The 12,181-nt window shown below is 43.9% G+C and overlaps 1 protein-coding gene across 2 annotated transcripts in view; it reads right to left on the bottom strand.

Annotated features, from left to right (window-relative positions):
* The window catches only part of LOC120989895 (bifunctional heparan sulfate N-deacetylase/N-sulfotransferase 4-like), a 781,923-nt gene extending 774,250 nt beyond the window's left edge, over nt 1-7,673 (bottom strand). For both annotated transcript variants that reach the window (XR_005776339.1, XM_040418282.1), the window contains exon 1: nt 7,362-7,673. The gene's annotated coding sequence lies outside the window, so the exon portion shown is untranslated. The remainder of the gene's footprint in view (nt 1-7,361) is intronic.
* Between the last annotated feature and the right edge of the window lie 4,508 nt (nt 7,674-12,181).

The raw sequence follows: 12,181 nt of genomic DNA, 5'->3' as shown, positions 1-12,181 counted from the left end.
TCTATCTATCTATCTATCTATCTATCTATCTATCTATCTATCTATCTATCTCATATCTATCTATCTATCTATCTATCTGATATCTATCTATCTATCTATCTATCTGATATCTATCTATCCATCCACATTATCTTTCTATCTATCTGTATCTATATCTATCTATCCATATCTAAGTATCTATCAAATCTATCTCTATATTGAAATATTTATATATCTAAAGTAGCAAAAAGGCAGCACTCCAGAATCAGTAAAAGATGAAGAAAATGCTTTTATTCACCCATGTGGATACGTGACATTTTGTCTCAACACTAGAGCCTTTCTCAAGCCTTTCTCAAGCTCTAGTGTTGAGCCGAAACGTTGTGTATCCACATGGGTGAATAAAAGCATTTTCTTCATTTTTTACTGATTTTGGAGTGCTGCCTTTTTGCTACATTGTGTATTGGGCAATAGTCTAGTCCATTCGGGCGTGCACTCTTTTTTGTTCAAGTTGGATGTCGTGCTGCCAGATTTTTGCTTTCTATCTATCTATCTATCTATCTATCTATCTATCTATCTATCTGTGGCTCTATCTATCTATCTATCTATCTATCTATCTGTGACTATATCTATCTATCTATCTGTGACTATATCTATCTATCTATCTATCGATCTATCTATCTATCTGTGACTATATCTATCTATCTATCTATCTGTGACTATATCTATCTATCTATCTATCGATCTATCTATCTATCTATCTATCTATCTATCTATCTGTGACTATATCTATCTATCTATCTATCTGTGGCTCTATCTATCTATCTATCTATCTATCTGTGACTATATCTATCTATCTATCTATCTATCTGTGACTATATCTATCTATCTATCTGTGACTATATCTATCTATCTATCTGTGGCTATATCTATCTATCTATCTGTGGCTATATCTATCTATCTATCTATCTATCTATGTATCTGTGGCTATATCTATCTATCTTAATTATAGCAATATACCCAGCATATAGCGGACATGTAACATATACACAGCAAGTACAGTAGTTACAATCTAATTGCCTTATGCAACACATTTATTAGCTAATTACGTTTTCTGGGAGATGACATTTCCCAACAAGAATTCATTCAGGGTGACAGCTTATTTCTCACCACTTGTAGTGAACATGTCTTTGAAGATTGACAGTTTTCCACACTGAATAATTTCCCATCACCAGCTAGATTTCTGAACTTTCAGCAGATCTCTAGAGGTCATCTCTTAGTACCCACCACACCTCTGTTAATCGGGGGAATCACTGGATATTACTGTATCCCATGGCACTGGCACAGAGAAACTTCTAGAAATGAGGGGGTGTTATCCACCTGAAACATGCCAACATACATCTGTTTGCTGACCCCACCAGCAGATGATACTACATTTCATGGCATCCCACATAGTGGAGAATTTATCACGCCGTGCGCCCAGAATCCTTCAAAAAGTTACATTTTTTTAAAAATAAACATTCAAAAGGCAACTTTTTAAATGTTTAACGAGTAACTCATTAACATAGTTAACCACTTCCTTGCCACTTTTCAAAGCTGGATTGTACGGTGTAAACATGTTCACGATAGATTTATCACTGAGACTTTTAAGAAGTCCCCTGTAATCAATCCAGTATGGGGGCGGCATACAAAACTGGAGAAGCACTTCTACACCAATGCAGACTTGACATATTAACCTCATGACAAATTCCCTACCGTTGCCGTATCATTAGCTTTTTAGGTAGAGATTAAAGGGATTCTGTCAGCCAGATTTCAATACAGAGCTGTTCATATCATATCAGTCTCCTTTATCTAAATAAAAATATACTAGTTCTACCCCCACCTGTCCTTTCATTTTCGATAAAAATCACTTTTATTTATAGGAGCCCAAAGGACTGTCCCTCTGGCCGTTGGAGCCCAGCCGCGCCCTTTATCTTGGAGACCAGCGCCGCCCAGGTGTTAAAGAGAGCACTTAGGGATGAGGTGGTATTTTCTAATTATTATTAGTAGTATTTATGACTGGTATAATTATTGGGGGAGGGGGGAAATAATCATCATGATCATCAGATTAACAGCAGAGCGATTATTATTAGTTGGAATCCACAGAATGGGCCTATTATTTCTCCAGCAGATATTATATGGTGGACAGATTGTAGCATTATCTGACAAGGACAATGTCTCATTTAATTGCAATTATATTAATATATACTGTATTATGACATTTCTTTAAAGGGGTTGGCCACTTTCTGGCTGGTTGTGGCTAATGTGAATGAAAGATGACTATTTGGCACTTAGTAATATATTTGTTAATATTCTATTTGCTACATTTTAAAAGCCATACCCACTTGGGCTAATCTCCTGTGCTGTCCACATAGAGGTCCTGTCCATAAAATGGCTGCTGATGGGGGGTCATGTGACCAGGCAAATAACCTCCATGTGAGGTCTCCTGCATTTAAACACACTGTACCTGCAATAAACTCCCAACAGATGGTGGCAGGTGGCAGGTGGCAGGTGCGGTGTATTTGAATGGAGGAGACGATTTGCCTGGTCACATGACCCTTCATCAGCAGCCATTTTATGGACAGGTCCTCTGCACAAAAGACTTGAAAGCAAGGGGGCATAGATTATGAAATATAGAAAACAGTGCAGAATTTTAACAAAGGCTATATTAATAGGTGCCATATAATCATCTTACAAACATGTTGGGCAACAGTAGCCTGAAAGTGGCCAACCCCTTTAAGAAGTTTATTATTTCAGCAACTAATTCAGGACCAGTAGAGTAAAGCCCTGTCTACTGTCTCATATGGTAAAATATTCTGATTAGCTTTCCATACTACTGCCAGCACTGTAAACTTAGGGGTCATTTAAACGGCTGTGTTTTGCGATCCACAAAACATGGATACTGGCCGTGTGTGTTCTGCATTTTGCGGAGCGCACAGGGACAGCGCTATATAGAAATGCCTATTCTTATCCGCGAATGTGAACAAGAATAGGACATGCTCTATTTTTTTTGGCAGAGCCGTGGAACAGAATTACGAATGTGGACAGCACACAGTGTGATGGCCGCGTCTTTTGAAATTAATGGGTGCGCATCCATTACGCAAAATTGCGGAATGGATGCGGACCTCTACATACGGCCGTCTGAATGAGCCCTAACAGTAATTTTTACAGAGCAGACATATTGTATCCGCTCTAGTTCCCGCCATCTCCCTGACAATAGTCAGCGGATGAACAATTCGGTTAGTATAACTTTACGTGGTTGTAGATAAAACCAAATAATTCAGAAATGATTGTACTCATAATTATCACTAGGCACATGATTTTTTCATTAACTGAAATGTGTCGAAACACAAACTTTTTGCTTGTGACACTGTGCACATACATAAAGGCTTTAAATATCCACAGATGTAGCAAAGGTTACCTTGGCACTTAACATGTTAAATACACAATTGCATCAAACGTTAAATATCTGTGCATTTAATGCATTATCAGGGGAATTTATCATTGTTGGTGTATTAAGGTTCATTGTTACACTGGAGTTGCTATGTGCACTTGACCGAAATCTATCATTATGACACGCTTTATTAATAAATTTGGCGCACATGCAACTTTTTAAAAAGTCGCACTTCATAAATGTAGCATAAAACTGATCTATTCTGAAATCCCGACCAACTTTTCACTTTTGAAAGGAGCAGCTGTCAAAGTCACAAAATGTAACCCTTACCACAGCGCATTGCGACATTTCCATGCCAAAACCTGGCGTATCAGATTTGATAAATGTCCATCTGTGTGTTAAGTTAAACATGGCTACATCTGTTCTTAAAGGGATTGTCCACTAGCAGCTAACTCAGCAATTCTTTTAGAACACAAAGGGGGCATTTACTTAGCATGTTGTGCCAGAATTAGGGTGTAAAAGGCGCCCCAAAAAAAAAAAAATGACGTTTTGATTATATCAACTGTTTTCTCCAGAATCTTCACCATAAAGAATGCATTATGACAGAAATGAGTTAGAAATGTTGAAGTGGGCGGGGCTATGCATTTGGCGCATATTACGCCTCATTTATCTTCCTCTTATGGACAGAAATGGCTCAAATTGTTGCCGACAATTAACCCAGCTCACGTGGTGGTGTTTTATGTAAAAAGCCGCATTTATGGCAGAAAGATTCAACTTTTTGTCAAAAAGTCGCATTTAAGGAAAGAAAGACTCGTTGTGAGAACCAGCGATAGGTTAGCATTGAAACACGATGCGTTTATTTTTTATACTGTATAATATAAATGAGCGAAACAACTGGGTTTTTTCAGTAAAGCGACATTCAACAATAACAAAAGTCCAGTGTCCGAGACAAAAGTCGCAATTTACAAATATGTTTCAAAAGTCACCAATGTTTCAAAAGTTGCAAGTGCGGTCTGGCCGAAATGGCGCAATTCAGTTTAAAAAAAAAAGTCACATTTCAGTGCTATCGGTGTTAAAATGTCTCAAATCGAGAGAAATAGGCGAATAATCAAGCTTATATTTTTTTTAAAAAGTCACATTTTAAAAGTGGCGTGCACCTTTTGATATAGGAGGTGAAACAAATCACCACTTTTTATTTGTGACGTTAGTATTTTTTTGCCGCAATTCACGCCATTATTGATACATGTCCCCCAAACCCTTTTAGCATGGAGTTATCCGAGTTCATGCGATACCCGATAGATGTCTGATTTACTATAGGCACGACTCGTCTTTTTTTTTTTTATGTTTTGCTAAGCGTTGTCACAACATTCGTTCCGGGGGATTCCACCTACCAGTCATAGGCATATGGACTCATTTGAGAGCCGAACGACTCCTTTTGGTATAGTAATAATATTCATTTGTTATCTGCTAACTGACAAAGCCAACGTAAATTGAATGAACAGATGCTACGGCAATTGGGAAGCGCATCTAGGAGGTTGTATAACATGACAATGAAGGAGCGCAAACTCACTACAAAACGGCTTAACGTAATGTAAAAGTAGAAGTGAGCAGATGAGCCAGAGGCTTTGCTGTCTGCTTGCTGGAGGTTATAGCAGATTGCACATCTTTAGTGAACTGACCATATGGAAAGCAACATCACTAGGAGGGGTAATTGGTGGACATGTCGGTGTGTATGTGTTCAAATTCCGTATGCGGGGGGGGGGGGGGGTTTTCGCAAGGTAAATAGGTTGATTTGTTTCCACGAGCTGAATACGTCTGTATGATTTGTCTAGCATTTCTGGAAAATTTGATCAATAATGCACAAAGTGTTTTCCTGAACAAGGTCAACCTTACCTTAACCACTTCAGCTCCTGGGGGGTTTAAAAAGCTTCTCCATCGCTATTGAAGCCGATAAATGATATTTTCCCTTATGCAATTACATGATGAACCGTCTACTGCAAAGTCACAGCATCTGATTAGAAATGGATGAATAGGGCTGAGTATGAAATCGCAACAAAGTTTCAAATGAGAATCCTATAAAGGCCGGCAGTATCGCGAATCCGAGGAAAGTGCGCTGCAAACGGCGGCGAGATTCCGTAGTCTTACCGGTCCAAATACACAGTACAGGAACATACCGTATCTCCATGTGCCTACTGCTGTCAGGAATGCTACAAGTTAGGGCTCGTGCACATGACCGTATGTATTTTGCAGTCAGCAAAAAACGGATCAGCAAAAAATACAGATGAGGTCCATGTGCATTATGGATTTTGCGAAACGGAACAGCTGGCCCCTAAAAGAACAGTCCTATCCTTGTCCGTAATGGGGACAATAATAGGAAAAGTTCTATTTTTTTGCGGAACGGACATACGGAAACGGAAGGCACACGGACTAACTTCTGTTTTTTTGCGGACCCATTGAAGTGAATGGTTCCGCATACGGTCCGCAAAAAAAAAAAAACGGGACACAGAAAGAAAATACGTTTGTGTGCATGAGCCCTTAAACAGCAAAGAAAGTGGGGTGCCACCATTATTTTAACTTACGTCTAGCTTTTAGCCCCCAGGTGCTGCCATGTACAGAAGTTTTTTGAATGATGGTCCGATAAAAGATTTACAGGTTTAGGGCTCATTCACACCACCGTATGTTTGGTCCGCACCTGATCCACCTTTTTTGCGGATCGGATGCAGACCCATTCATTTCAGTGGGGCTGCAAAACATGTGGACAGCAAAGGGACAGCCGTACGTGTACGTCCGTTCTGCAGCCCCATCAAAAAAAGACGGAACATATCCTATTCTTGTCTGTTTTGCGGACAAAGATAGGACATTTCTATGGAAGTTAAAAAGAAAATGGCAGCATGCCCACGGCCGGGGTAGTTTTTTACGGATCCGCAATTTACGCTGCGTGCATGAACCCATATCCATAGGTAGATTGTAACTATTCAGCAATTAAGAAAGGACTAAAGAAGCAATAGACTACATTGGTCTCATCCCATCCCAGCAGTTAAAGAGTAAGTTTTGTGCATAGTGGAGGTTGTCATCCACAAATCGTCAGCCGTTCCCACATACCGTCACAGACACTCATTTAACTCATTAAGGGACAGAAATTGACTCTGACTCTTTCCATCAGCCCAGTAAACTAACTGCCATAGTTTGTGTATCATGATAAGATACTTGAGATAATACGGTAGGTGTCCATGCAGTCCTATGTAAAGCCCCTCATGATATCACAGGGACAGAATGCTACAGTGTTGTACAGTATGTCCCAAACTCTCATCTGCCTATATATATATATATATATATATATATACATACACACACACAGCATAACCAGTGCTGACCAGGCTGCTCTGTAATTGACTTGAAACTGTGTGAAGTTGAGCTAGCTGTGGCGGGCGCGAGATCAGCGTTAAACGCACGGTCTACCGTGATTTATTAATACAACACCTATGATAGAACAGTCAAAAATAAGCAGTCTGATCAATAATGGAAAAACGGATTTTCCAGCAGCTCTTTAAAAGAAAAATGGACTTGCAAACAATCCGTCTTTATCAGAGGAGCATCTCTAATGAATCAAAAAAAGATGAATGGATGGAGAATATCAGTAAGGCATGGCTGTGCTCCCGGCGGGAATTATTCTTCATTAAGTGGTAAGAAATGATCAAGCATCAGGAAGCACAGGCGAGGGGGGCACGGGGGGCACTTTTATTGTGACCCTGGGAAGTAGCACCCACCACAGTCCATGGTATAGGGGAGCACCCCTTGGATGAATATGATAGGTGGCATCATTTCAGGGAAGCTCTAGACTTCATTGGCACTTGACTAGGTAAGGTCTTGGTCTCTACAGTAAACTGACTGGCATAGTTTTAATGCCCTAATGTATTAATACATAAAGAGTTAATGGCAGGAGAAGACTTACCTGTGGAAGGGGTAGATGAGTGTTCCTTCCCAGAGGCAGGGATGCTGCTGGCTGCCTGTCTGCTCTCACCACAAGCTGACGGTCCCGGTCTCTTCAAAGCCAAGCAAGTGGTGTTCCCGAGCAGCCCACATAGGCAGTCGTGCAGCCGGTGTGCTTTTCTGTCAGCCGGTGTGCTTCTCTGTCAGCGTGCAGCCGGTGTGCTTCTCTGTCAGCCGGTGTGCTTTTCTGTCAGCCGGTGTGCTTTTCTGTCAGCCGGTGTGCTTCTCTGTCAGCGTGCAGCCGGTGTGCTTCTCTGTCAGCCGGTGTGCTTCTCTGTCAGCCGGTGTGCTTCTCTGTCAGCCGGTGTGCTTCTCTGTCAGCCGGTGTGCTTTTCTGTCAGCCGGTGTGCTTTTCTGTCAGCCGGTGTGCTTTTCTGTCAGCCGGTGTGCTTCTCTGTCAGCCGGTGTGCTTTTCTGTCAGCCGGTGTGCTTCTCTGTCAGCGTGCAGCCGGTGTGCTTCTCTGTCAGCCGGTGTTCTTCTCTGTCAGCCGGTGTGCTTCTCTGTCAGCCGGTGTGCTTCTCTGTCAGCCGGTGTGCTTCTCTGTCAGCCGGTGTGCTTCTCTGTCAGCGTGCAGCCGGCCGGAATGATTCACTTCTGTGCAGCCTGGTGGCACCATGCACTTTCCTCCTAGGACAAAAGGCAGAATTCAGGGAGCCGCCTTACAGACAGAGAGCTGCCGGGAAACTAGTTCACCTGACGGGCAGCAGCTGCTCCCGCGCTCCCAGCGTCTTGTGGGGTTCCAGTCTGCATCCTTATGATTGGCAAGAGCCGCCACTTCCTTCAGCTGATCCCCCCTCAGGACTCAAGGACTAGAAGCTGCTGTGATGTCATCCAGATAGTGGGATGGAACACATGGCTTCTTTCCATCCCTCTCAGAGTGATTTATGAGAAGTCTTGAAGGATTCGCAGGATCTGTCACTGTACAGTCGGGACGCTTCTTGGGTTTGTCCACAGCAGCTGTGTTACAGGCAGAAGTGTAATACCGCACCTCCAGTCACTGGTGTCTGAGGGGAAGTCTGCCCGCTGCAATCCTGTCAGGCGAGTGAAACAATGGACCGAGTCTGAGGGTTTATGCATTAGGTGGCATCAGTGGCGTAAATAGACTGTTATGGGCCCCAGGGCAAACTTTGGATCAGGTTCCCCCCCCAACCCCCGTCCGGTCGCACCCTCTGTGACTGTGATCCCTGATCCCCAGTTTTGCCCCTGGCAGTGTACCCCACTGCCCCTGGTAATGTTCTCTACTGCCCCCGCTAGTGTCCCTCACTGTCACCAGTTTTCATTGACCTGTAACGGTGCCCGGCATTTTCGCTGTACTTTATGCTGGGCCCCGCCAGAGCGCTCTTCTCAACTGCATTATATATGCTCCAGCCAGCATCAGGCCCTGGCCCTACTACACAGTACTAATGCCCATTTTGTGGCCCCTCACAGTAATTAAACCCACCTTGTGGCCCTTTCCTAATAGTTATGTTCTCCGTGTGGCCCTCAGAGCAGTTATGCCCACCTATGTACCTGTCACAGTAGTTATGCCCAGATATGTGTCCATCACAGTATTTTTGCCAGATTAGGTGCCCCCTCACAGTAGTTATGCCAGATTAAGTGCCACCTCACAGTAGTTATGCCAGATTAGGTACCCCCTCACAATAGTTATGCCAGATTAGGTGCCCCTTCACAGTAGTTATGCCAAATTAGGTGCCCCCTCAAAGAAGTTATGCCAAATTAGGTGCCCCCTCAAAGAAGTTATGCCAGATTAGGTTCCTCCTCACAGTAGTTATGCCAGATTAGGTTCCTCCTCACAGTAGTTATGCCAGATTAGGTTCCTCCTCACAGTAGTTATGCCAGATTAGGTGCCCCCTCACAGTAGATATCCCTCTCCAGACTGAAGCTTTATTAAAGAGAAAAATGCATACTTACCTTCTTCCCTGACAACACGCTCCCACACACACATCGCGCTGCTGGCTATGCCGGAGGCTCCTCCCACAGCCAGCAGCGCGATGTGCGGCCTGCAGGGGGAGCGCCGGAGACCAAAAGAGCAGTGAAGCAGAGAGCGAAAGGGCTCCCTGCTTCACTCTGGAAACTAACAGCCCAGCAGTGACAAGAACTGCCAAACTGCCGAGTGGGTGTGCCCCCGCACCCTGTTTCTGCGCCCAGGGCATGATGCTGAAGAGTGCTCTGACGGGGTCCGGCATTGTCACTGTACTTCATGCCGGGCCCTGTCAGAGTGCTCCCATTGATTACAATGCATCAAGCCCCCTCCCCCCGCCAGGCCGGTCACAGTCTCACCCTCTGCACCCGGTCTTATCACTGCCGGGCTGTTTGTTTCCTGAGTGAAGCAGGGAACCCTTTCCACTAGCTGCTTCACTGTTCTTTTGGTCTCCGGCGCTCCCCCTGCAGGCCGCACATCGCGCTGCTGGCTATGGCAGGAGAACAGGAAGCCCGGGAATCGGCCTTCAGAACAGCCAGCAGCGGATTGTGTGTGTGGGAGCGTGTCATCAGGGAAGAAGGTAAGTATGTGTATTTTTTTTCATAAAGATGCAGTCTGGAGAAGGAATTGCAGGCAAAAGGGGAGCCACAACTAAAGTGAGGGGGCACAAAATCTGGCACAACTACTGTGAGGGAGCACCTAATCTGGCATACCTACTATGAAGGGAACCTAATCTGGCATAACTACTGTGAGTGGGCACCTAATCTGTCATAACTACTGTGAAGAGCTCTTAATCTGTCATAACTACTGTGAGGGGGAAGGGGAACCTAATCTGTCATAATTATTGTGAAGGGCACCTAATCTGGTATAACTACTGTGAGGGGGGCAGATAACTGTGAAGGTCACAGTAAAAAGCATAACTACTGTGAGGAGGCCCCTAATCTGTCATAACTATTGTGAAGGGGAACCTAATCTGACATAACTACTGTGAAGAACATTTAATCTGGCATAACTACAGTGAGGCGGCACCTAATCTTACATAACTACTGTGAAGGGCACATAATCTGTCATAACTACTGTGAGGGGGCACCTAATCTGGCATAACTACTGTGAAAGGCCAACAAATCTGTCATAACTACTATGAGGTGGCACCTAATCCAGCATAACTACTGTGAGGGGGCACCTAATCTGGCATAACTACTGTGAGGGAGCACCTAATCTGGCATAACTACTGTGAAGGGCGCCTAATCTGTCATAACTACAGTGAGAAGGCACTTAATCTGGCATAACTACAGTGAGGGGGACACCTAATATGACATAACTACTGTGAAGGGTACCTAGTATAGCATAACTACTGTAAGGAGGCACATAATGTGGCACAACTACTGTGAGGGGGCACCTAATAAGACATAACTACTGTGAGGGGCACTTAATATGGCATAACAATTGTGAGGGGGCACCTAATCTGGCATAACTACTGTGAGGGGGCACCTAATCTGGCATAACTACTGTGAGGGGGCACATAATCTGGCATAACTACTGTGAGGTAGCACCTAATCTGGTATAACTACTGTGAGGGGACACCTAATGTGTCATAACTACTGTGAAGGGCACTTTATCTGGCATAACTACTGTGATGTGGCACCTAATCTGGCATATCTACTGTGAGGGGGCACTTAATGTGGCATAACTACTGTGAGAGGGCACCTAATCTGACATAACTACTGTGACTGGCACCTAATCTGTTATAACTACTGTGAGGAGGCACCTAATCTGGCATAACTACTGTGAGGGGGCAACTAATCTGGCATAACTACTGTAAGGGGCACCTAATCCATCATAACTTCTGTGAGGGGGCACCTAATCCGGCATAACTACTGTGAGGGAGAACATAATCTGGTATAACTACTGTGAGGAGGCACCTAATATGTCATAACTACTGTGAGGGAGCACCTAATCTGGTATAACTACAGTGAAAAGGCACTTAATCTTGCATAACTACTGTAAAGGGCACCTAATCTGGCATAACTACTGTGAGGGGGCACCTAATGTGGCATAACTACTGTGAGGGGGCACCTAATAAGGCATAACTACTGTGAGCGGGCACCTTATCTAGCATAACTACAGTGAGGGGGCACCTAATATGGCATAACTACTGTGAAGGGCACCTAATCTGGCATAACTACTGTGAGGGACACCTAATCTGACATAACTTCTGTGAGAAGGCACCTAATCTGGCACAACTACTGTGAGGGAGCACCTAATCTGGCATAACTACAGTGAAAAGGCACTTAATCTGGCATAACTACTGTAAAGGGCACCTCATCTGGCATAACTACTGTGAGGGGGCACCTAATGTGACATAACTACTGTGAGGGGGCACCTAATATGGCATAACTACTGTGAAGGGCACCTAATCTGGCATAACTACTGTGATGGGGCACCTAATATGTCTTAAATACTGTGAGGAAGCACCTAATCTGGCATAACTACAGTGAGAAGGCACTTAATCTGGCATAACTACTGTAAAGGGCACCTAATCTGGCATAACTGCTGTGAGGGGGCACCTAATGTGGCATAAGTATTGTGAACGGCACCCTATCTGACATAACTACTGTGAGGGGGCACCAAATCTGGCATAACTACTGTGAGGGGGCACCTAATAAGGTATAACTACTGTGAGGGAACACCTAATCTGGCATAACTACTGTAAGGGGGCATCTAATATGGCATAACTACTGTGAAGGGTTCCTAATATGCCATAACTACTATGAGGAGGCACCTAATATGGCACATCAACTGTGATGGGGCACCTGATCTGTCATAAGAACTGTGAGGGGGCATCTAATCTGCCATAACT

This window comes from Bufo bufo, chromosome 2, assembly GCF_905171765.1.
Source record: "Bufo bufo chromosome 2, aBufBuf1.1, whole genome shotgun sequence".
Taxonomy (NCBI): domain Eukaryota; kingdom Metazoa; phylum Chordata; class Amphibia; order Anura; family Bufonidae; genus Bufo; species Bufo bufo.
This window is presented reverse-complemented; position numbering and strand designations above follow the sequence as displayed.